We start from the raw sequence: 24393 nt of genomic DNA, 5'->3' as shown, positions 1-24393 counted from the left end.
ACTCAACCTCCCCTCAGGGAAAGGAAAGAATCTGCCTTATGGGTGTGAAAGGAGGGAGAGAGGGATAATATATGACACAAGCAGTGTCAGAGCCTTGCTCCACAATATGGGACTTTCCTGTGCCTCTCTGTCTCACCCGCCTTGCCTTTTCCCACAAAACTGTTTTGTACTTAGCAATCCAGAGAATAAAACAACAATATGTGTGTTAGGTATTTTTTTCAAGAAGATCCTTTTTTAAAGAAAAAACTGCTGAGCTTACTTTATTAACTTCCTCTGAAGATGACTCTGGTGCTATGTCTTTTTTTTTCCCCCTTCCGTAAAACTTCTATCATGTTACTTTTTACTTCACACCCTTTTTCTCTATCACAGTCCGATGTTGGGAAGCTGGCCTCGCTCTGAGCCCCTGTTTTACGGAAGGGGCAACTATTAAAAAGCCTCCATTCATGGCATGATTCTGACTAGATCTCAGCTCTCCAACTCATTCTCCCGGGGCCCTCATCACTCGATTCACGCATCCCTCTGTCACTCCCAATGTTGCTGTGACGTCATTACGAACCATGGCATGCGGTTTCTGAACGGCACCATTTTCAAACTGAAGAACACGCATTCGAGACAAGAATGCAAAGATTATTCTTTGACAAAGCTAATGAAAGTTTACCACGGTAAACCTTTTGCTGAAAGAAATACGTTAGTTATGTTCACGAGATAAAGACTCAAAATACAAATTGCTTTGCCTGCCATCCAATAAGTTGAATACCTACATGGCTCTTCAGTTAAAACATGTGATCACAAAAGGGGAAGGGGGGGGCATTGAAATGTAATTTTTCCGTGAAAGTCTTATAAAATCTATTTTGGGGAAATCGGTCTTCAGTGGAAGATTATGTGAAAGCCCAGAACAAAAAAGTAGGTTAAAACTGTCCTAATTTATAGCCCACCGGATGACTCTGGCTTTTGTGAGGGAGTTTATTGGTGCATTAGGAACTGCAGAGATATAAATGTGAGCTTGCGATCAGCAGAGAACTGAAAAGTAGAAAATTAAGCAACATCTCAAAGGGGTTGGCATTCTTTCTGAGCAAGAATATTGGCTATTTGAGTCATTCTGACAGCAGGCAAATAGCAGGTAAAGATCTAAGTCGCTTTCTCCCTTCAACTCCACTGCACAGGTACAATGATTCCGGAAGCCCGGGAAGAAAGATGCTCAAAATATCACATTGTCTTTCCAGTAAGTGGAAGAAAAGATGCATTTATATTTTTATTGTTATCTTTGCTCTCTCCAGAGGTTGGAAACTCACAACAGAGCCATACATACTCAACACACTGGGCATCTCAGATGTTCGATACAGGAAGGGATCAAACACAAGGCTCTGGCCGTAAAATTGAGCAAGTTACTGGGCCACAACATCATTTGTCGCAAACTTAATGTCACCAGAAATCGCAATCATTTCCTCTCGCGTTCCACCCTCAGAGTCCTGACTTAAGAATGGTGAGTGAGGAGATGCTGAACTAAACCCTGATAGAAATGATTGTCAAAAGGCCAAGTCAAAAAAGGTCAAGGGAGAAGTCGGGAAAAGAATGCATGGATTTTTAAAAACCTACAAGGGTGACTTAGAAAATATAAACCAGATGACTCAGCAACATGGTTTAGAAAGCACATACAAAACCCCTGCTAAAAACCAAAGCTGAATGCCAATGAAAGAGTAAAAAATAAAAATGATAAAAAATAATTTAAAAAAAAGATAGATTGTGTCATAATGGCTGCTAGATATATTTCATTTCCTGCTTGTCTTACAGAATGAACTAGGGGTTCCGGTGCCTATGAGGGTCTAGCCTCTCCAGCCAGTATCGCCCACGCCCAAAGAAGCATGACGCTAAACAGAAAAATTTAAACGCCGTGAAAAGCGGAGAGAGAACCCACAGGAGACGGGCGAAGTTCTATATTTGAGGGGCTTTAGTGGCGCTTTTCTCCTGCTTTTTGAAAATGGGGCCCCACATTTTCTTTTTTTTTTTTTTTTAATTTTTTTTTCAACGTTTTTTATTTTTATTTTTGGGACAGAGAGAGACAGAGCATGAATGGGGGAGGGGCAGAGAGAGAGGGAGACACAGAATCGGAAACAGGCTCCAGGCTCTGAGCCATCAGCCCAGAGCCCGACGCGGGGCTCGAACTCACGGTCCGCGAGATCGTGACCTGAGCCGAAGTCGGACGTTTAACCGACTGAGCCACCCAGGCGCCCCCCACATTTTCATTTTGAACTGAGCCCTGCAATCTAGGTAGCCAGCCTTGCCTAGAACGTTCGAAGGTTGAAGCTACCCCCCCACCCCCACCCCCACCCCAGACAGTGAACAGAGTCCAAGGAATTTGTGGGAAATGAAAGTTCATTCAGAAAGCTGGAAAGGACCACACGGTAGCGTCATTGCTCTCCCAGAGACTGAACCTTGAAACATACCGATGAAGACAAAATTCTGACCGGGCCATACAATGGACAGAAAACAAACCGCCAAGACCCAGAGAAGATCCTGATAGTATTTTTTGAGGTATCCTCCAAAGGATATCTACTTTAGACTCTTAAGTCTCTCAAACCAATAAATTCGCTTTGCCACTTACACAAATTCGGGTTGGATTCCTGGGACTTTCAAGTGGAAGAGTCCGGAGATGTACACAGTTCTGGGACTGGTGATCGCAGGTCACTGCTCTGTAATTCCCATCAGCCTCCAGCATGAGGCTTCGCGAAGGAGGTGCCCATTACACCAGATAAGGCTGATACCTGGATTCACTTCCTATGCTGATCATAGGCCATAGTCAAAGAAAAAAATTTAGTTCATGGGGGAGTTTGTTTCAACGTCTCCAGAAAATAGATATTTAGATGGCGGAGGAGTAAGGAGACCCTAACCTTGTCTCCTCCCTCGAGCACAGTTACATAGTTATCAGATCGTTCTGAATACCGAAGAAATCAATCGGAGGTCTGAGAGAACAAAAACTGCAAGTCTACAAGTCAAACAGTGACCACCTCCTGGAAGATTCTTTTAACAAGCAGACCAAAACCCACCCAGGACCTAGGTTGGGGTTTTGGTTTTGGTTTTTTGTCTTGTTTTGTTGTTGTTGTTGTTGTTGTTGTTGGGGGGGGGGGGGTTGTTTTGTTTTCTTGGGTTTTTTTTCTTTCTTTCTTCTTTTCTTTCCTGGACAAAATGACAAGACGGAGAAACTCACCTCAAAAGAAAGAACAGGATGTAGAACTCATGGCCGGGGATTTAATCAATACAGATATAGGTAAGATGTCTGAACTAGAATTTGAAACACTGATTATAAGGATACTAGCCAGGCTTGAAAAAAGCATAGAAGATACCAGAGAATCCCTCTCTGCAGAGATAGAAGAACTAAAATCTGCTCAGGCCCAAGTCTAAGTCCCCACAGAATAATAACAATAGGCACAATAAGAGGCCAGGTTGTTGTTTTTTTTTAGTTTTTTTTAATGTTTATTTATTTTGAGAGAGAGAGAGACAGACAGCGTGAGCAGGGGAGGGGCCAAGAGAGAGAGGGAGACAGAATCCGAAGCAGGCTCCAGGCTCTGAGCTGTCGGCACAGAGCCCGACACGAGGCTGGAACTCTGAACCGTGAGATCGTGACCTGAGCCAAAGGCTGACCCTTAACCGACTAAGCCACCCAGGTGCCCCGACTGGCCAGTTTTGATGGGAAGATAATACTAAACAATTGATTAATTGGAAATTAAAAGAGAAAAGGAGTTTCTGAACAGTGCTTTTAGTAATAATATCCAGAGGAAGGGGAGATCCACTCTTTTGGAAGGGTTCCCTCTGAATTCCATAAATAATTCATGACTTTTGGCAATAGTTTCAAGGCAATTTTGGAAGGAACAGAAATTAGGGAGCTTCTCCGTCCAGAGAACAAAAAGTATGACTGCTTTGCCTGGAGGAGACAGCGAGAGGGCTTCATAGTTTGGGTTAGAGAATTTGCTTTGGGATCGAGATGGCGTACTGATATCATTGCTGAAAATAATTCCAGAGGAAGACTCTGTTCTTATTTGATCCCAGAGCACCTTTTCACTTGACAGAGAAACATACTATTGCAACGAGTCTGGGGCGTGTTACTTACGTCGCGTCCGCCTTTGTTGGTACTAACACGCTGTGCTAAGGGTTGTGCTAACGACCCTCCCGTGCTTGTCCCGGGGAATCTCTCTGTCCCCAGGAGACGACTTGCATTCCTCTTTCCATTTCACAGACCTTGAGGCTCAGAGAAGTTAGATATCGCAGGGAAAGCTGGCGAGTCCAGGACTCATCCAGGTGTGTCTGCCCATAGTGTGAATTTTGTGTCACACAGTTTCGTGCAATCAGTCCGGGATGTTCGTGGCTTCTAGAAAAGAAAAAAAAAAAACAACTTTAAGTGAAGGGAAGGAAGCTAGACACGGCAGACAAGCCCTACCCGTATGCTGCCAGTTTTTAAAATCATATGCCCTTTTCCTCCATTTAGATATTGGAGAATAATATTACTATTATAATAATAGTAATAATATTCCCATTTGCTTGACTTTGACTTCCCAAAAGACAACATCCTTGTGAGTTCAAAATAAAAATGTGTTTGATCATCTTCAGAGCAAGACGGGGTGAGGGGTAAGTTTAAAAATTACTTTATTATGGGGCGCCTGGGTGGCTCAGTCAGTCGAGTGTCCAACTCTTGATTTCGGGTCAGGTCATGAATCTCCCAGTTTGTGAGTTCAAGCCCCACATCAGACTCTGCATGGACAATGCAGAACCGGCTTGGGATTCTCTCTTCCTCTTTCTCTGTCCCTCCCCCGACTTGCTCGTGTGTGTGTGTGTGTGTGTGTGTGTGCACTCTCTCTCTCTTTCTCTCTCTCAAAATAAATAAATAAATATTTTATAAAAAAAAATTTCTTTTGGAAGAATGGTTTGAATAAAAGTCCAAACTACACATACTGTGTATTTTGCCGTGTGTACCTGTGTGTGTACACATCAATGTATCCCATGCCTCGCATATCACATTAGCAGAAACTCTGGACGTTTTACAAATGCCTGAAAACGATGTAAACAGTTCACTGGATCACAGATGAGCTGTGGCTCCATGTCAAGGATCCACTGTGTACACAACCTTTACACTAGTGTTCACGTAGTCTTTTCCTGGTTTCTTCTCATTAATAAACGATTTCTCGAAAGCACTAGTAATGTTTTCATTTTTGTCCTCATTGAAAACCTTAGCTAGAAATGTCACGAAGACCTACAATAACAAGGGGAATCTGTCACTGAAGGGGCTCTTGGCCACCCTTCCCTGCAGGAAATTAAAAAACAAAACAAAACAAAAACAAACATACACACACACACACACACACACACACACACAAACCCACAAAAAACAAGCCTGAACACTAGAGGGCAACATTGCTCCTTAAATATATACTCAAAAGAAAAACGAGGGATGTATAAAATTCCTGAATATTGTTTCTTCCCTTTAAGAAGACTCTCTTTGATATATAACATTTGATGAGCTTGGAGATATGTATATACCCATGAAACCATCACCACAGTGAAGGTAATAGACATATTCATCATTTCCGAAAGATACCTCCTGCCTTCCCCTCCTTTTTTTTGTGGTAAGAATGCTCCACCTAAAGCCTACCCTCTTAACATGGTTTCTAGGGTCCGGTCCAGTATTGCCAATTCTAGGCTCTATATTGTACAGCACATCGTGGAAACTGTTCGTCTTACGTAACTGAAATGTTATACCTGTTGAACAACATATCCCCATTCCCTACACCTTCCAACCCCCAGCAACCACCATTTTACTGTTTCTACCAACTCTTGCAGATACCTCTTATAACTGGAATCAAGCAGTATTTGTCCTTCTGTGATTGGCTCATCTCACTTAGCACAGTGTCTTCCAGGTACATCCATGCCGTCCCAACTGGCAGAATTTCTTTTTTTTTTTTAAGGCTGAACATGAAATATTTCATTGTATGTATATACCACATTTTCTTTATTCATCTTTTTTTTATTATTTGTTATTTTTATTTTATTTCTTTATTTTGGGAGAAAGAGAGTGCACAGGCATGAGCAGGGGAGGGGCAGAGAGAGAGGAAGAGAGAGAATCCCAAGCAGGCTCTGCACGGTCGGCGCGTAGCCTGACGCGGGGCTCGAACCCACGAACCACGAGATCAGGACCTGAGACAAAATTAAGGGTCAGATGCTCAGCCGACTGAGCCATCCAGGGGCCCCTATTCATTCATCTGTTGATGGACATTTAGGTTGTTTCCATATCTTGGCTACTGTGAGTAATGCTGTAATAAACATGGGAGTTCAGCTACCACTTTGAGATACTAGATTTTAATTCTTTGGGGCATACACCCAGAAGTGGGATTTCTAGATCATATGGTCATCTTGTTTTTAATTTTTTGAGGAAGCTTTGCACCATTTTCCACAGCTGCTCTTTCCAGACCCATTGGGTGATCTGCCCACGTCCCTGGCGATGACCAAAGCCTCCACTTGTCTGGTACTTCCCATATCCTCTCACATACGTAAGGACATCGTAATGTTTTTCCCTCACCAACTGTATCCATGTCTTCCTCTTTACTGTGTCGTTTGCAACATCAGCAGCTAAAGGGGGAAATAGGGTCCCTGGAGATAGTTTCATAAGTACTTTATCGAAACACAACACAGATACAGAAAAACACACAAATCCTAAGTGCGCAGTTTGATGGTTTTTCACAAGAGGAGCACAATGAGCCCTGAGTTCAGGAGAAAGAACAGGAATTGCACATCCGAAGCCACGCTCGTGCCCCCTTCAAGTCCCTACCCACACGCGTCGACCACCATTTTGACTTGTCACTTTTTTTCCCAGTCGATATGGGTAGAAGAGTACAACAAATGCTTTTGATGTCGGGGTTCTTTTGGTCAACAGTATGTGTGAAAGACTCATCCACAGTGCAGGTGGTTACAATGTAATTCATTCTCATTGCTGTGCACAAATTGTACACATCCTACAAAAATTCACCACAATTGGTTTTGTCCCTTCCACCTGTAACAGTCATGTGAGTTGTTTCCAATCTAAAATACCATAAGCAGTGTTGTGATAAACAATCTTGTATGTGCCTTTTGTGCCTCCTGTATTTCAACTGGTATATAACTAGGGCCAGAATGGCATAGACATGTAATGTATATGATTATATGTGATATTTGTATGACAGATACTAGGTGGATGAAGTATCAGCATGTTTGTCTGCAAAACCAAAGGTTGCATGAGAGGGCATGTATGGAACACAGTGCATAAGCTTCATGCATTTAAATTTTTTTTTAACGTTTATTTATTTTTGAGACAGAGAGTGACAGAGCATGAACGGGGGAAGGTCAGAGAGAGAGGGAGACACAGAATCTGAAACAGGCTCCCGGCTCTGAGCTGTCAGCACAGAGCCCGACGCGGGGCTCGAACTCACGGACCGCGAGATCATGACCCGAGCCGAAGTCAGACGCTTAACCAAATGAGCCACCCAGGCGCCCCAAGGTTCATGCATTTAAAATACCATCAATACACTTCATTTCTCAAGTGCATTTGTATATTTATCTGCAGCCCGGACCTTCTCTGAAACTCCAGACTCTCATCCTCAACGGCCAACTTAACTTTCCTACTTCACTGTCTAATAAATATCTCAGATTAACCTATCCAAAGCCACACTTTAGTTCCTGGTCCAAATCTGGTCTCCCCTCAGTCTATGCCGCCTCATGTAACAGCAATTCGGTATTTCAGATTGTGTCAGTCAGAGGCCTTTCGTCTTCAACTCTTCCCTTTCTCTCAAACCCTGCTTCCAGCTGTTCAGCTTTCTCTTTCAACATCCAGAGTTTGAGTACATCTAAACAACCCACAGCTGATTAGATGAGCTATTGAAAGTCTGTCCGCCATTCTGATCCAAGCCCCCGTCATCTCTCTACTCAGTGTTGCAATGGCCTTTGATTCTGCCCTGGCCCCATCCCTGATTCTGCCCTTGCCCCTTTCATTCTGCTCTTACCATAGGAATCAGAGCACAGTCATGAACCTACAAAATATAACGGGGTCGTTGACATTGTGCTATGTACTAAGAAATAAATGCTTGGTCTCCCTCCCAATTGCTGGCACAGAGTTCCTAAAACCCTTGTAATCACCCTAAGTTATGAGGGTGATAAAGGTGTCTTCCCTTATATTAATTAATACGGCGACTTTGGGGAAGCTCCTAGGTAACATAAGGATGGGGTCTTGTTGCCATTGGAACCAACCATGAGATCAGCAGGTTGGAGATTTCCATCTCACCCTTGGCCTGCTGGGAGGTAAGACGAGCTGGAGACTGAGTTCAGTTGCCAATGATTTGATCAATCGTGCCCGTGTAAGGAAGCCTCCGTGAAAACCCAAAAGACAAGGTTCAGAGAGCTTCTGGGTTGGGGAACATGTGGAGATGTACCCAGAGAGAGCTCCTTCCAACGTAACTCACCCTGTGTACTGCTTCACTTGGCTGTTCCTCTGTATCCTTCATAATATTCTTCTCATAAACTAGGAAGTGTAAGTAAATGTTACTTTGAGTTCCGTGAGCCACTCCACCAAATTAGTCCAACCTGAGGAGGTGGTCGTGGAAACCTCTGGTCCAGAGCCAATCCGTCGTGATGAACTGGACTTGTGATTGGCTTCTGAAGGAGGTGGTGGCAGAGTGGGACAGTCTGACGGGACGGAGCCTTTAGCCTGTGGGATCTGACGCTATCTCCAGGTCAGAATTAATTAATTGCTCGATGCATGGAAAAAACACACATTGGAGGTTCGCTCTGCTAAGAAACACCCAGTGTCTTCCAATCTCACTCCAAGTAAAAGCCAAAACCTTCGTAAATGACATCCAGACCCCACCATGATTTTTCTCTCCACTGCTTCTTCTCCCTCATTTGTCCTTGCTTCTGACCATTCTCTCCTCTGGCCATTCTGCTTCCTCACGCTGTTCACTGGCCTCCTTGCTACCCTTCTAACACCAGTCTTGCTTCAGTAGATTATTTGCATTTATCGTTCCAACGCCTTGAAATATTCTTTCCCCCCAAATCTTTGCATGACTTTCTCCCTCAATTCCTTCTACTCTTTATTAAATCATCTTTTTGAAAAGCTTTTCCTTGTCACTCTGTTAAAAAATGTTTCCATAATCCATATCCCCCCCTCTATACTTATGGTTGTTTTTTTTTTACTCATCTTGGTGAAGTTTTTTCATGAACTATTTTTTTAAGTAGAAAGTATGCTCCACACATGCCAGTAATTCTGTTTTGTTGACTTCATACTAAACTAAGAAAGTTTGCCCTCGTGCCAAACTAGGGATTAAGAAAGTGACTGCCATGTAACATTCACGTATGTATATGAAAAAGACTCCCTTTGGGGAAAGTATTCTTATTTTCCAATGGTAGTGGGAAACAATGTATTATATTCTGTAGATTCCACCATAGACACAACATGTCCGAAACCTGGAAGGCATTCAGCATCCTCATTTTAGATGCGTGTCTGGGTTGTTTTCCCTCCTCACCTGACTCTAGCCCAGCCTGAGTGGGATCCTGATTTGTCTTACCCACTATGGTGCACTCAACCTCTGGCACCATATTTGACATGCGGTAGGAGTTTAATAAATCGTGGTTAAATCAATATTACTGAATACGTTCTAGACTCCTCCCTTGCTCTCGTCCCCACTTTCCAAGAGTCACCAAGCCCCTGGTGTCAGTCCTAACGTGTCTCTATTTCATCCCTTCCCTCCCGCTCCAACAACCTTGTTCAGGCCTTTCTCACTCTTCCCATTAATTCTTGCACTCCCCTACTAGACTGCATTCACACTTACCCTGTTCCTGTCCATCCTTCTACACGTCTTTCTAAGCATCTGTGGGTAACCCTTTAAAGGATGCCCCCTTGCCTACAGCACAGAGTCTAACCTCCTTTACAAATTCTGAGACTCACCTCTCCTCCACCCGCCCCCCCTGTCTCCAACTGGGCCGAAGCACTCATGGTTCCCAGACCTCGTCAGGCCCTGTCATGCCTCCACACTCCTACCTGTGCTGTGGTGTTGACCTGGAACTCTCCTGCCCACCTGTCCATGCCTGCTTAATTAACTCCTGCTCATTTGCCACCGTGCCAGGATGTCCCTCTAGCACAGCCCACGTCTCACAGTTCTGGAACGCTCTGTTCATCTTCCTTCCACACCTGTCTCTTGAGGGCAGGAATTCTGTATGTTTCCTCTCTCTATCCCAAGAGCCTTGCCTAGAGCCTCCGTGACAGCAGGCCCTTGAGAAGTGATTAAGTTAAAATGGAATCATCAGGATGTACCCTAACCCATCATAACCGCTGTCCTCATAAGAAGAGGAGATCTTTGGACACAGACACACACGCCAAAGGAAGACCATGTGGTGGTAAAGGAAGAAGGCGGCCACCTTCATGCCAAGAACAGAGGCCTGGGGAGGAATCTGCTGACAGTTTGATCTCAGACTTCCAGCCTCCAGAATTGTTATGGAATTCACCTAGTCTCTGATGCTTTGTTAGGGCAGCCCCAGCGAACTAACACACAGACATTCATGTGCCTGTCCTTTCCACATGCCTTTCGCAATGGGGGAAACTTACTGTGCACACTCTTTCACAACTGGCTTTTTCATGCAATCATAAGTGAACATCTTTCCATATCAAGCATTTTTAATGGCTCGACAGCCATGCGGGGTATAACAAAACATTATACAGTCTTCTCTTAAAGAAGCCCTGCCTTGTGTTCTCAGGACTTGTTAAAACAGACCTGACCGCCAGAGAATCATTTTGGAAAGTGTTCACGGGGGCCTCACACCCATCAAAACACTTCTCCAATTTCACTTTTCGAGTTAGTAAGGAAGAGAGAAAAAAAGAGAATCAGGCCCTTTTTGCAGAATTGATGACTTCTCATCTTCCCGGGAAGCACAGGCATGTGAATTCTTGACATGCCATAGGCCTTAAGTGATTCTATTTTAAAATATCTCTGGAAAGAAAAGGCATGGTCCAAAAAGTAGCTTGGAATTCACTTGAAGTTGGTTTGCAAATAAAAGCTGAACCAGCTACGATACCATGCGGTTTGTTACGTGAATGTTGCACTGGTGTGCATTTCTTGCTTTGCATTTGGGTTTGCTTTCTAAAGTAGAAGGAAAACATTTTATAAACATGATCTGGGCCCGGTTGAGGGCTTTGTTTATGAAAGACTAAGCTATACTGACGTGGGCAGGAACTCCAGCTTTGGTGGCTGCCGGACCTCTGTTCAAATCTCAGCTCCTCTAACTGACAAACCATGACAACTGGACCAGCCGTCTCTGTCTCTCCAAGTCCGTGTCGCCATTGGATCTTCCGTGACAAATCCAGACTAGCCGTACAGCTCTAGGGCTGTGGGGAAGAATAAATGAAATATAAATCACTTCACGTGGTGCCTGCTACAGGGTAGATATTAGTTAAGACAGACACCTTGGGTTTTTTGGAAAATAATTACATTTACTATATGTGGTACATAATATTCAGTGCTATATATTATGCATCTAATTACTACATGATTATAATCCTCTAATTACAATAAATATTTATCAGACATCACTTGTCTATACACAAACAAACCCTTTTTTATTAAGTGTTTTAATGCCAGTATAGTTAACATACAGTGTTCTATTAATTTCAAGGGTACAATACAGCGATTCAGCAACTCCGTACATCACCCAGGGCTCATCACGAGTGCCCTCCTTCCTCCCCATCGCCTATTTCACCCATTACCCGCCCCCCACCTCCCCTCTGGTAACCATCAGTTTATTTTCTATAGCTAAGAGTCTGTTTCATGGTTTGTTGCTCACTCTCTTCCTTTTTTTCGTTCGTTCATACATTCCACATACGAGTGAAATCATGTGGGATTTGTCTTTCACTGACGGACTCACTTTGCTTCGCATTAGACTCTGTAGCTCCATTCACGATGTTGCAAATGGCAAGATTCCATCCTTTTTTACGGCCGAATAACATTCCACGATGTATACGTGCCACTTCTTTATCCACTCATCTATCAGTGGACACTTGAGCTGTTCCCACAATTTGGCTATTGTAAATAATGCTGCTATAAACATGGGCGGGGGGTAAATATCCTCTTGAACTAGGGTTTTTGTCCCTTTGGGGTAAATATCCAGTAGTACAATTGCTGGATCCTAGGGTCGTTCTACTCTTAACTTTTTGAGGAAACTCCAAACTGTTTTCCAGGGAGGCTGCCCCCGTCTGCATTGCCACCAACAGTGCCCGAGGGTTCCTTTCTCTTCATATCCTCACCAACACCTGTTGGCTATTATATTTTGGTTTTATTTTTATTTATTTATATTTTTAAATGCTTATTTTTGAGAGAGACAGGAAGACAGAGTGCAAATGGGGCAGGGTCAGAGAGTGGGAGAGACAGAAACGGAAACAGGCTCCAGGCTCTGAGCTGTCGGCACAGATCCTGACGCGGGGCTCGAACTCACGAACCGCGAGGTCATGACCTGAGCTGGTCGGACACTTAACCGACTGAGCCATCCCATCACCCCTCTCGTGGTTTGATTCCAGCCATTCCGACAGGTGCAAGGTGATATTATAGTTTTGGTTTGCATTTCCCTGATGATGAGTGATATTGAGCATCTTTCCAAGTATCTGTTGGCCAGCTAGATAGATACATTTTACTGCCATTGCCCCTACAACTTGTCTATAAGGAAATTTCACGTTCTGAATATAAGATTCACATTATGGATAAAGCATGCTGACTTAGGTAATACTTTGTCTACTCTTCACTGGTTGATTTGAGAAAAGAACATGACTGACAAAATACAGTTTGTGAAAAAGTAAGCCATAGTTTGAGCACAGAAATTCACTTATTCTTTATTGTCAGTACAAAAACATGGGAATGACTGACTTGAATTTTTTATCTTCTACACAGAAGATATGTCTTTAGGAACAAGTAACTTAGTTTCAGTTAATTCAGATTAATTTACCCCCTCTGTAAGTAAATGTTACAGAGTTTGGGAAAGTAAATATAGACAGAGACTTACAAAGGTTGATGTCTCTTGGGTCTGAGGCCATGGGAACTGAATCACCACAGATAAACCTGAGCAGACTTCAGTCATCCACGAAAATCACGGGATCTATACTTTGCGTAGAATGGGCATTTCCGTCACAGTTACATAAAGGCCCTTATTTCCGTATCATTTGGGGGAGGCGCATTTTTTTAAAGGCAATCTTTTTTTAAAAATGTCTATTTATTTTTAAGAGAGAGAGAGAACAAACAGGGAAGGGGCGGAGGGAGAGAGAATCTCAAGCAGGCTCCACACTGTCACTGGAGAGTCCAATGCGGGGCTCAAACTCATGAACTAGGAGATCATAATCTGAGCCAAAATCAAGAGTCAGACACTCGACTGACTGAGCCTCCCAGGCGCCCCTGTGGGAGCAAAGTTTTAAGGAAAGGTACTCTCCTCTCATAAAAGATTAGTATTTTAAGAATTGGAATAATTTTAATGTGTGATGTAAACTGGCCATGTTTTCTAGCTAACTTGAGATTTCCTGAGGGAAAAAATTACACATCACATTTTCTTTGCTCAAAAGACCAAATCCTCTTCGTTGCTTTTCAAATTTTAACTCAGACCTCCTTTCTCAGGTTCACTCCGTGGCTCTCCCAGATTCTACCCTTTCTTCTGCCCCTCAGCAAACCACCCTTGGTTATTATGACAGGTGCCAGCCTTTCACCCAGAATCCCCTATCCCGCCCGCTGATGGGCCTGGTTGGTCTGAACATTCCCCCCACAACTCCGAGACTTCTAAAATGTATCTTCCACAGAAAACCAAAGGCCAGGGCCTTGAGCTAAGTCAGGCGGCTTTTCCCCCAGAATCACACTGAATCAGAATCATTCTCGGCCACCTTTGTTAAGTGATTTTCTATGTTCCCTCCTCTTAGAAGGTGATTTAGGGAATGATGTGTTAAGACAGTATTTTCTTTTAACAGTAAGGAGAGAAAAGTCCTTGAAGAAGACAGGCTTTGATTGTTGAGAAATTTCTTTGGGCTTCCCTCCATCCCTCTCTCCTTGCCTACCCACATCACTGCAGCAGGAAGCTGTGAGAATCCAATAGGGCCAAAATACACTGACTAAATGGAGCCACAGTGCTTCCTGACATGGTGAACACTCAGCCTTCGGATGACGCAAGACAGTGGTGTTAGTCATGTGCAAACAAGAGTGGCCCATGACTAGCTTTACTTGCTTGGATTCCAAGTATCACCGCCTACACAGTACCAAGCCTATGATGGCAATGATAATACCTGTTCCTCTATTCATTGATACAGCAACTGCTTACCAAACAACACTGTGCTAGGTCCAGAAGGAGCAAGGATGAGTGAACCAGTAGCCACGGTCATCAGTAACTCATAACCTAATGGAGAGGACCATTCTGAAACAACATGGAAACCGAGTGATAAATATGCAGCCTGAAAGAAGAGCTTCTAACACAGAGGATGGGGGGCGGAGGTATTCGCAAAGACTTCCCGGAAAAGCCAAGGTCTGAACTGAGTCTTACACTCGAAATCTCAGCGATCTATCTACAGAGAGCAAAATATTTGTACACACTTTGAAAAATCCCTGGGTCTCACGCAGATCACCTCTCAAGCCAACTTGTTCCACAAACACCCTCAATTCCCACTGGAAAATGGGCTCCAGAGCTGTGATTCCTTTATGGCATTAACTTTTGTCCATTTTCTTTTCCTTCTACTTCTCATAGGAATGAAAGCATAAATCCCGTTCACAAAATAGGTATTTCTCGACTTTCAAAACTTTGGTTCGGAAAACATCCATTTCCTGCTCCGTTAAATAAGGTTCTGGCAGATGCCGGTTCTCACCCTTCTGCCAAAGCCATTATACACGTGGGCTGCGGTGTTTGGACAGACTTTAAATAGGAGTGTTGAATCCCAACGGGTGTGTCCTGATGTGATAATTGCTTTTGGGACAGGTTATCGTGCACGGTTTCCAGTTCAGGGCGTTTAGCTTAAAATACATTTTGCACATCGTGCAAATCACTTGGAAAAAAAAAAAAAATCCTTGGTGAACTGCCTATAAAATTCCTAGCACAGGCTAAGTCATATCCTCAAGTATTTCATTTTTCCATTGGACCCAACTTTAGAGACTTTAATTAAAGGCAAATTTTATTACTTTCATTCTAAGGGTGGAGACGGAGACGCTAGCATAAAATGAGTCATGCGCGGTTGCAGAAAGGGTCAGATGCAAAAACCTTCTAGTAGATGTTAGTTTGGATGTCTGGGCAGTAAATGTTACCACTGCTTCCATTTCCGTTCAGTAAGATTTTTTTCCATGTTTGTGATATAATGTAACAAATCTGTAGAAGTGAATGCAGAAAGATACAAACCACTGAAATGGCTGTCAGGATCACCCTATCATCAGCTTTAACCAGTGCCTTTTACACAAAAACACGTCTTTAATTTTTTTATCCTTCTGAGCCCATATCTAAGCTGTCCTTCCAGATAGTGCATGGGGCGGGGCATAAACCAAGACTACCTCCGGTCTCTCTAAGTACCTTCTAGGGTTGCATTGATCCAGATCGTCTGCTTTCGCGCAAATATGTTACTCCAGTTAGTGATTTTTGATTTATCGCCTATACGAGTGAATATTCATCAAGAAACACGCTATCAACTTGAGGGAGAGTCAGATGGGAATATCGTTTGACTGTTGAGTGTTGACAATGTTTTTTTCTTGGCAAATGTTCACTGCTGAAGACAATTAATTAAAAATAAGTTAGGAGGCCAACATCTTTGTGGGAGGGTTGCCCAATGATCAAATGTAATCCTTGATAATTCTGGCCCTTGCCCTGGCCCGGCAGTAGATATGTTCCCAAAGGCAAGGAAACACTCTCCCCAGGTGATGGAAGTGTGGTTGCCTCCCAGCAGGGAGCCCTCCTCTTCTTAGCAGCTGCTGCGTTGACTCACCATGTGGGTGCACGGGCCCGAGTCACGCCGACCTGTAGCTTCCCATCCTTTGAAGATGGCCAGCTGTGAATGGTGGGGGAACTAATAAACCCACGTTCCAGCTTTCCTTCCTTCCATGGTTATTTATTAGGCACCTCGAGTGCCGGGCTCTGTGCTACACCCCAGGGATGGAGAGGTGAACACAAATGGACACAACGCCATGGGCTTACAGTCTAGCGGGAGAGAGAATCAACGAATGTGGCAACACACAGAGGATTATGAGAACACATAAGGAAAGAATCCAAGTGAGACTAGAAATTAGGAAATTAGGCAGCTGCTAATCTAAGAACTGGTTTTCAAACTTGGCTACACATTGAAATCACCTGGGGAACTTTTTTTTTAACAAGGAAATACACTTTTAATTTTTTTAGTGTTTATTTTTTGAGAGAGAGAGAGAATGAGAGAGAGTGAGAGAGAGAAAGAGAGAGAGAGAGAGAGAGAGAGAGAGAGAATGAATGGGGGGGGGGGGTGGGCAGAGAGACGGAGACACAGAATCCAAAGCAGGCTCCAGGCTCCGAGCTGTCAGCACAGAGCCCAACACGGGGCTCGAACCCGCAAACTGTGAGATCACGACCTGAGCCAAAGTCAGAGGCTTAACACATTGAGCCACCCAGGCGCGCCCCCCCCCTTTTTTTATAAGGAAATTCAATTTTAATTTTTTTAATGTTTATTTACACCTGGGGAACTTTTAAAAAGATACTTTTTCCTGGGTTTCACCCCCAGAGATTCTGGCTGAACCGGTGCAGGGGGTGAAGTCTGGGCATCAAAATTCTTTTAAAGCTCCCTAGGTAACTCCAACACACAGCACAATTTGGGAACACGAGTCTAAGAATAAGTAAGAGTGAGTCTGGTGAAGACCATCCTAGCAGAGGAAATAGTATATACAAAGATCCTGAGGTCGGAAGAACTTGGTGCCTTCTGAAAACGAAGTGTCTGGTGTGGAAGGAGGAGGATGGGAGGTTATGAAGCCGGGGAACTGATGGAGAAGGAGACTGCAGCTAGACCCCACACGGCCCCGGGAAGACGAGTTACAGATTCTCCACTTTTCAGGAGAGCAATGGGAAGCCACTGTATGGCTTTTGACAAGGAAGAGACATTATCAGACCTGTGTTTATAAAAGCCACCTGCTGGGCAGAGAGTGCATTAGAGGGGATACGACATCATGATATTCACCCGGGTCTCTCTATATATTCAAGTTGCAGAGAGCTGCAGAAAGAGCATGATGATGGGGGTAGGCGCAGGGCCACGGTCATGCCAAGCAAAGCAGAAAGGAGTCAGGCTTTCCCAGCTGATCCTGGACAGTGGGACAAGTCTGCGTTTCTTTGAGATAAGCCACATGGAGGCCAAGTCGCTCCCATTACACTGACCTCCTGTCTTCCGTCATCCACATCTAAATTCTGCCTTCACCCATCTCATTCCTCCACCCCCGCAGACAGTGCTGAACGAGCGGACAGGAGATCACGAGAGAAGAAAGAGCTCCCAGGGAAGGGACTTCTCCGCGTTCCCCCGGAAATCACCTGCAGTGCCCTGAGAATAGAAAATGAAAGCCAAGTGTCTTCTGCAAGGGCTGGAGGGTAGGCCCTGAGAGGGCAGAGGAGCCTTTCCCAAATCTCCGTGACCCCCAGCCGCCACACAGGCTGGAAGAGCCACTTGACCACTGTGTGAACTTGCCCTGGACTCCATGTGTCAGCAAAGTGCCAACAGCAGCCAACAGCATGTGGTCTGAATGAGCCACTCCTTCCTTCCACAATAAGCGACAGATTAGGAATGGAATTACACCACTTTCCATTCTACCCCAGATTTGCTATTGAACTCTAAAACAAAGCCTGCTTGCACCACTGTTTTCCATCCACAAAATGAGTGTTTTGAGACCCTGGAAGGGAGGCGGAGAACTCCAATCACTGTATGGTTTCAGCATTCAAGGAAATTAACATATAAATCCACAAAATCTGTTTAAAGAATTGAAATGGGAATCTAGCAACAGCCCTTCAAGATCTTCTATGAACCAGACTCTGCACACGTATCTCGCCCAACACTGCCACCGCCCCCCATGAGTAAGGTATCACTGCCACCGTTTTACAGAAGAAGAAACTGAGGTTCCGAGAGGGTACCGGAATTTGCTGGTGGACGCAAGATTGCCCCGGCGGTGACTTAAACCCGGTTCTAGTCTGGTGCATCCGTTTTCAATCACTATGCCCCACTGCGCCCCATGCTATGGATGCTTTCTCAGTTTGGGAAACCTCCCGATCTCAACCCATTCACAGTATGCTAGCAAAGGTGCCCGTGATGGCACCGATGTGACAAGATCTGAAAATTCAATGTCAGCGAGAGGAGGAAGTTTTTTGCTCTCCAAACTCCAGATGTATAATCCAGGCCAGTTACTTAGGCTCTCCATGCCTCAGTTTTCTCCCTTGTAAGATACAGATAACAATAAGAAAATCTACCTCATAGACTCTTGTAAGGACTGAATAGAATGATTTTAAAAAGCATTTAGTACAGGGGAGCCTGGGTGGCTCAGTCAGTTGAGCGTCCGACTTCTGCTCAGGTCGTGATCTCATGGCTCATGAGTTCAAGCCCCGTGTCGGTCTCTGTGCTGATGGCTCAGAGCCTGGAGCCTGCTTTGGATTCTGTGTGTGTGTGTGTCTCTCTCTGCCCTTCCCGTGCTCACACTCTGTCTCTCTCTCTCAAAATAAATAAACATTTTTTAAAAAAGCATTTAGTACAAAGTTTATCAGGCAGTGAGTGCTCAATCAACTTTAGTGATTATTATTGCCATTATTGCAATATTTTTGCATGCTTCTTCTCCGTCTTTTTACCCAGTTGTGCAGTGCCTTTCACCTTCAAAGTGGAAAGTGGCAACAAATTTAGATAAAAGACTATAAACAGATTTCATTGCTTGGCCGTAATTTGATGGAGGTGGGGGGTTGCGGGGGGGGGGGCGGCGGGAATCAGCTTTGCCCATCGCCACTAGATGGTGCTCATATATTACAACCCACCCACAATGCTTTTCATATAAATTTCACAATAAAAAACGCGTTGGAGGGCAGGCAGGCGCCAGGGTATTGTTTTCTAAATGTTGCCTATTTTCCTACTTCTGGCACAAGGGCTCTACAGTGCTGCTTACATTAAAAGGCTGGGATTGTATTCCAGTCGCTTTACTTTAGATACAAGATAACTTAAATAGCTGTCTTTTGATATCATAATGAGGGTCATGCAGGCAACAAAAGACATCCACATTTTTTTTTTTTCTAAATGTGAAGTGAAATGAGTTATCGCTGTGAAAGAGTGGTTCCATCTAAAGAGTTGGGTGAAAGAACGTTAGACGAAAGTCAGCGAGTTGGTTGTTTCCCCGGTTAAGAAACATCACGTTCCCTCTTGGAATTAAAATGCCTTCACGGAATATAATTGCACAACCGTTTTCCCTGACTAATTTTAAAAGTAAATTCTTGCCTTTTCACAAGTTTGTTTTTTTTTTTTTTTTTTTTAATCGACAATACCCAGTTTCACCCATCGGAAGCCACGAACACAAGTTCGGGCTTGCTGCCACGGAAGGGTCATTCAAGGATCCCTGTCGATTGCCACATCGCCTCCGTGATGAAACGCTGTTGTCATTGCTTCCTGGGAACCACAGGTGGGAAGACTTCTTGGCATTCCCTGTCCCAGTCAACAGCGGACTCAGCTTCCCTAAGTGACACGCCTTGCTTTTTTTTCCAAGTGGAAAGCTCTCTCTTCACAAGCATTATCAGCAGATTTCAAAGTGTTCGCATACCTCTCTCTCACACTTATGCCAAACCATGAGGCCAGGAGCTGTCTGCCAAAAGGAAAATATCGTGTTATTTTCTGTCCTCACGGCCAAAAATAATTTCAAAGGAGCCTAGCTTTAATTTCTTGTTTTAATTTCCATGTGGGCAAATGAACAGCCTTTGAAAGCTATATGGCTGGGGATTCCAGATGCAAAGGAGAAATGTTTGCTTGTGCCACCATGGTATGACTCTGGTACTTCCCGTGACTTGAACACCTCCCAGATTTTATCTGCCAACTCACAGACCACTTTGCACCTGGGTTCTCGTACTGGTCTCCACACCGATGCAGTTGGAAGACAAGGCAAGCAATTAATATGGCTCCATATCAATGCATCGGATCGGACTTGCTCAGGATTGAAAGTTAGCTTGGGTAGTGGTACAACAGGGACTCAAACCCAAGCGCTCCGCAACATGGCTTTGGTTTTCACTACTGCGCATCACACACTGCTTCTTAATGTCTCCTACTCGTTCGATATTCATCGACTGTCTTGAGCTCTTCATGGGTATATGCAGTCTCGATGCAACTAAATTTTAAGTTTAAAGATAATGACTGTTGGGGCACCTGGGCAGTTCAATCGGTGAAGAAGCTGACTTCAGCTCAGGGCATGATCTCACAGTTCATGGGTTCGAGCCCCGTGTCGGGCTCTCTGCTGTCAGTATAAGGCCTGCTTGGATCCTCTGTCCCCCTCTCTATCTGCCTCTCCCTGGCTTGCTCTCTCTCTCTCTCTCTCAAAATAAATAAGTGAGCTTCAAAATATATGTGTGTGTGTGTGTGTGTGTGTGTGTGTGTGTATAATGACTATGTCTAACAAACCTAACATTTTCACAAAGCCTTAAACATGAAATAAATAATTATTGGTTAGGTCTTTACTGTGTGAAGAACGAAAGTAATAAAGGCATTTTACTTACACACTCTTAAATCTCAATAAAATTGAACGCTTAGATTATCCTTGTGCATAAGGGAAAAACACTTCAGGATCGAAAAATGGACATTTTTTTCATATTCATTTTAAATGGAAACAGTATGACAATTCAGGGCAGACTCATTTCCTATTCTATATCCATTGTGGGTGTAGGTTATAATTTTGATGACAGCAAAGAGACTGGGGTGTTCTTCTGTTTTCCTTTGCTAAATGACATGATTTGGGTACAAGTAAAATTGTGTTTCTGTGGGTTCGCCTCCATATTTACTCTCTGCCTGACTCCCATTTTCCAGTGTTTCATAGTCTGGAGAGGAAGTGTGGTCTAGTGGTCAGAAAAACAGTTTAGGAGACTAGAGTCGTGGTTTCTTTTCCTGTCTTACATCCTTGACTCATCAAAAGATCTTAGGAAAGTCACTGAAGCATTATGAGCCTCAGTTTATCCATGTTTTTCCAACATCGTAGAGAGGTTGCTCAGAAATCATCAGATCGTCTGACAATGTGAAACGAGAACTTTGTTTGGCTCTAAAAATAAATAACACCATCTCGATACGAAGCTTCATGAAATTCAGTAATAATGACCAGAAGACATAATGACAGAAGAAAAGCAGGATTCTATAGTTGATTTTAGCAACTGGAAAGAGATGTCAAAGACTCCCTCTAGTAACTATCAGTTTAGCTGGTTATGGGTTATTAACAGAGACGGTGTCTGGAGAAAAATTTATGATGGAAAGAAAATCAAAGAATCGAGAATCTAGTGGAGAGGAGTGTTAGGAATTACAGGGTTTTGTCCCTGACCTCCAGAAAGAACAAGTAACTGAGCAGAAGCACTCAGATTTCATGGGGTGGGGGGTGGGGGGGTAGTCACACTCTTAGGTACTCTTAGGTCACACACTGGGAATTCCCCTCTAGTCAGGCTACAAATTCAAGATCTACTTGAGATCCTAGTTTCTCTTCAGACTTCATTCTCTCCACTACTTCAAGAACTTGAAGTACCCTACTTCAAGAACGTGAAGAAGAAAAGATAACAGTGGATGTTATACCTTGTGGGGTTAAAAGGGAAGAAGGGAGAACTCTGAAAAAAAATCAAAGCCACCCAATTACTCACACACGGAGAATCATTTTTATTCCATCACATGGCCTGTTGGCTGGTGGATCGACTGTGGCATTCTCCGCCACCAAAAGCCACCCAAGAAAACAGAACAGGGTTGCCTTCAGAACCTCACTGTCGCCTCAGCAACTAGTGTCGTTGCATTGGGGATTGCTGTCACCTTCACAAAATAGAGCCTGATAAATCAATAGTTTACTATCATTCTAACACTACAATGAATAATAGTAGCTATTATTACTATTATTATAAGAATAACAACTATTGGGGCGCCTGAGTGGCTCAGTCAGTTAGGCGTCTGACTTCGGCTCAGATCATGATCTCACAGTTCGTGAGTTCAAGCCCCCCATCGGGCTCTGCGCTGACAGCTCAGAGCCTGGAGCCTGCTTCGGATTCTGTGTCTCCCTTTCTCTATGCCCCTGTCACTCTAACCGTTGGGGAAATCTGTTGATACAAGAATCAAATTTTAGTAGAGAAGCTAGAGTAATGGTATTGTACATACACTCACACATGTACATACATATATAGGAGTGTATAATACATAAAGAGAGGAACAAAGAAGGTACTGTAATGAGAATGTGATGAAGAAATGGGTTAATCCCGGCACTGATCATAAAATTGGCACATTGGCAAGTTATGGAAGAGACTTCAATTACCTAGAACTATTGGAAACTTCCATCTGAAAAGCAGGTCATCTGATAAACGCCTGGATTTCATTTGCCTTCCTTACAATTTCACTTCTCAGAAAGTAAAGGAGGTGGCAAAGCACCTGCTGCTTTGGCTGCGATTCTTCTTAATGAGAAACTTCTAGGAGATACGAGATCCCACGCATGTTCAGACTTGTATCCTGCGACCAATCCCAACAGCTGCCACAGAGAAGCCCATGAACATGAAAATCGTACAACATGATCACAAACGATCTCTGCACAATAAAGGAGACGATACTAAAAAGACCTGTGAAAATAGAGCCAGACATGCCAAAACCAAGGCAACGCAAGGTAAGGCCAGCAAAAAAGTATAAGGCTCAAAGGAGACTTTCTTTGGAGCAAGATGGATGGACACGTCCACCCCATTGAACCCTTGTACTGAATGAGCACAGTAAGTAGACCAGCTGAATGTGAATCTACATTATTACTTTAATTTCCATATTCTTCAAATCATGGCAGCTTATTCATTTATTTCCACTGACTAATTCTCACTCTGAGGTTCTTTCTCTCTCTCTCTCTCTCAAAAAAATACTTCCAAGGAGGCAACTGGCTGGCTCAGCCAGTAGAGCACAAGACTCTTGATCTCAGGATTGTTAATTTGAGTCCCATGTAGGGTGTAGGTAGAAATCACTTAAAAAAAGAAAAATCTTTAAAAAAAAAAAAAAAAAAGAAAGAAAGAAAATACTCCCAAAGAGAATTAAATTTGTGGTCAGTCAATAAGGATAAATTAGAGAAGAGATGTAAGGCAACTGAACATACCAATGGAATTTATGGGATTTGAAATAAGCAGAAATATCGTTTCATGTATGGAAATGCTAACCATAAAAGCAGAAATAAAGGAAATACTAGACAAGAGACAAAGTGAATATGGAATATTTAACTAAAAAGTTTCCAGGAAGTGTGTTCCCCTGATTTAGAAACCATCATGCATTACCACATTCTCAGGAACTTGGAGTCTTGTGTCTTCCTTTGCCTCTCAGTGCCATGCACACAGTAGTACTCAGTAAGGATTTGTTCAACAAATGAAGTTAGGAATGATACTCTAGGATCAACAGCCATCAGTACAGTATATCAATATCTATAGTATAGTTCTCAAAGAACATTCCGCTATATAGGAACCCAAGCAAGTTGAGAATAAGAATATACAGCTCTCATCAAGTCAACAGTATTTTTTTCAAAAATCGTCTTACCAATCTATAAAACAGGGATCCAAATGTGTTCTGTGAATATAAAATAATAACATAAAGTAGAAAAGAGGCAAAGCATACAAATTTCTGAGAATAAATTGGTTACCTCATTTGTAACAAAACAGAGGTCCTACCAATGGCTCTAAGGGATGGGATCAGGCTCCCTCATCTCTGTGTCTACACCTCCTTCTACCCCTCACTCTCTCTCCTCAAGCCACACCAGTAAAAGGGTTTTTACCCTTGTTGTGGTCTCCTCTACCGGGACCGCTGTTCCTCCCCTCTCCCCGCGCCCGCCCCCCATTATCTGCATAGCTGCTACCCCCTTTCTTCAGGTCTTTGCTCAAATACACCTTCTCAGTGACGCCTTCTCTGGAAACCCCATGTATATTTGCAACACCATCCCAATCGCTGCATTCTCCATCCTGGCCTGAGGTCCCCCAAAGCAGAGCCCGAACAAAGGCTTACATGCAGGGATATGGTTGAAAATGTGATCCCAGGCGCCTGGGTGGCGCAGTCGGTTAGGCGTCCAACTTCAGCCAGGTCACGATCTCGCGGTCTGTGAGTTCGAGCCCCGCGTCGGGCTCTGGGCTGATGGCTCGGAGCCTGGAGCCTGTTTCTGATTCTGTGTCTCCCTCTCTCTC

This window comes from Neofelis nebulosa, chromosome 1 (genome assembly GCF_028018385.1).
Source record: "Neofelis nebulosa isolate mNeoNeb1 chromosome 1, mNeoNeb1.pri, whole genome shotgun sequence".
Taxonomy (NCBI): domain Eukaryota; kingdom Metazoa; phylum Chordata; class Mammalia; order Carnivora; family Felidae; genus Neofelis; species Neofelis nebulosa.
The sequence above is the reverse complement of the archived record's forward strand: the minus strand, read 5'-3'. Positions refer to the sequence as shown.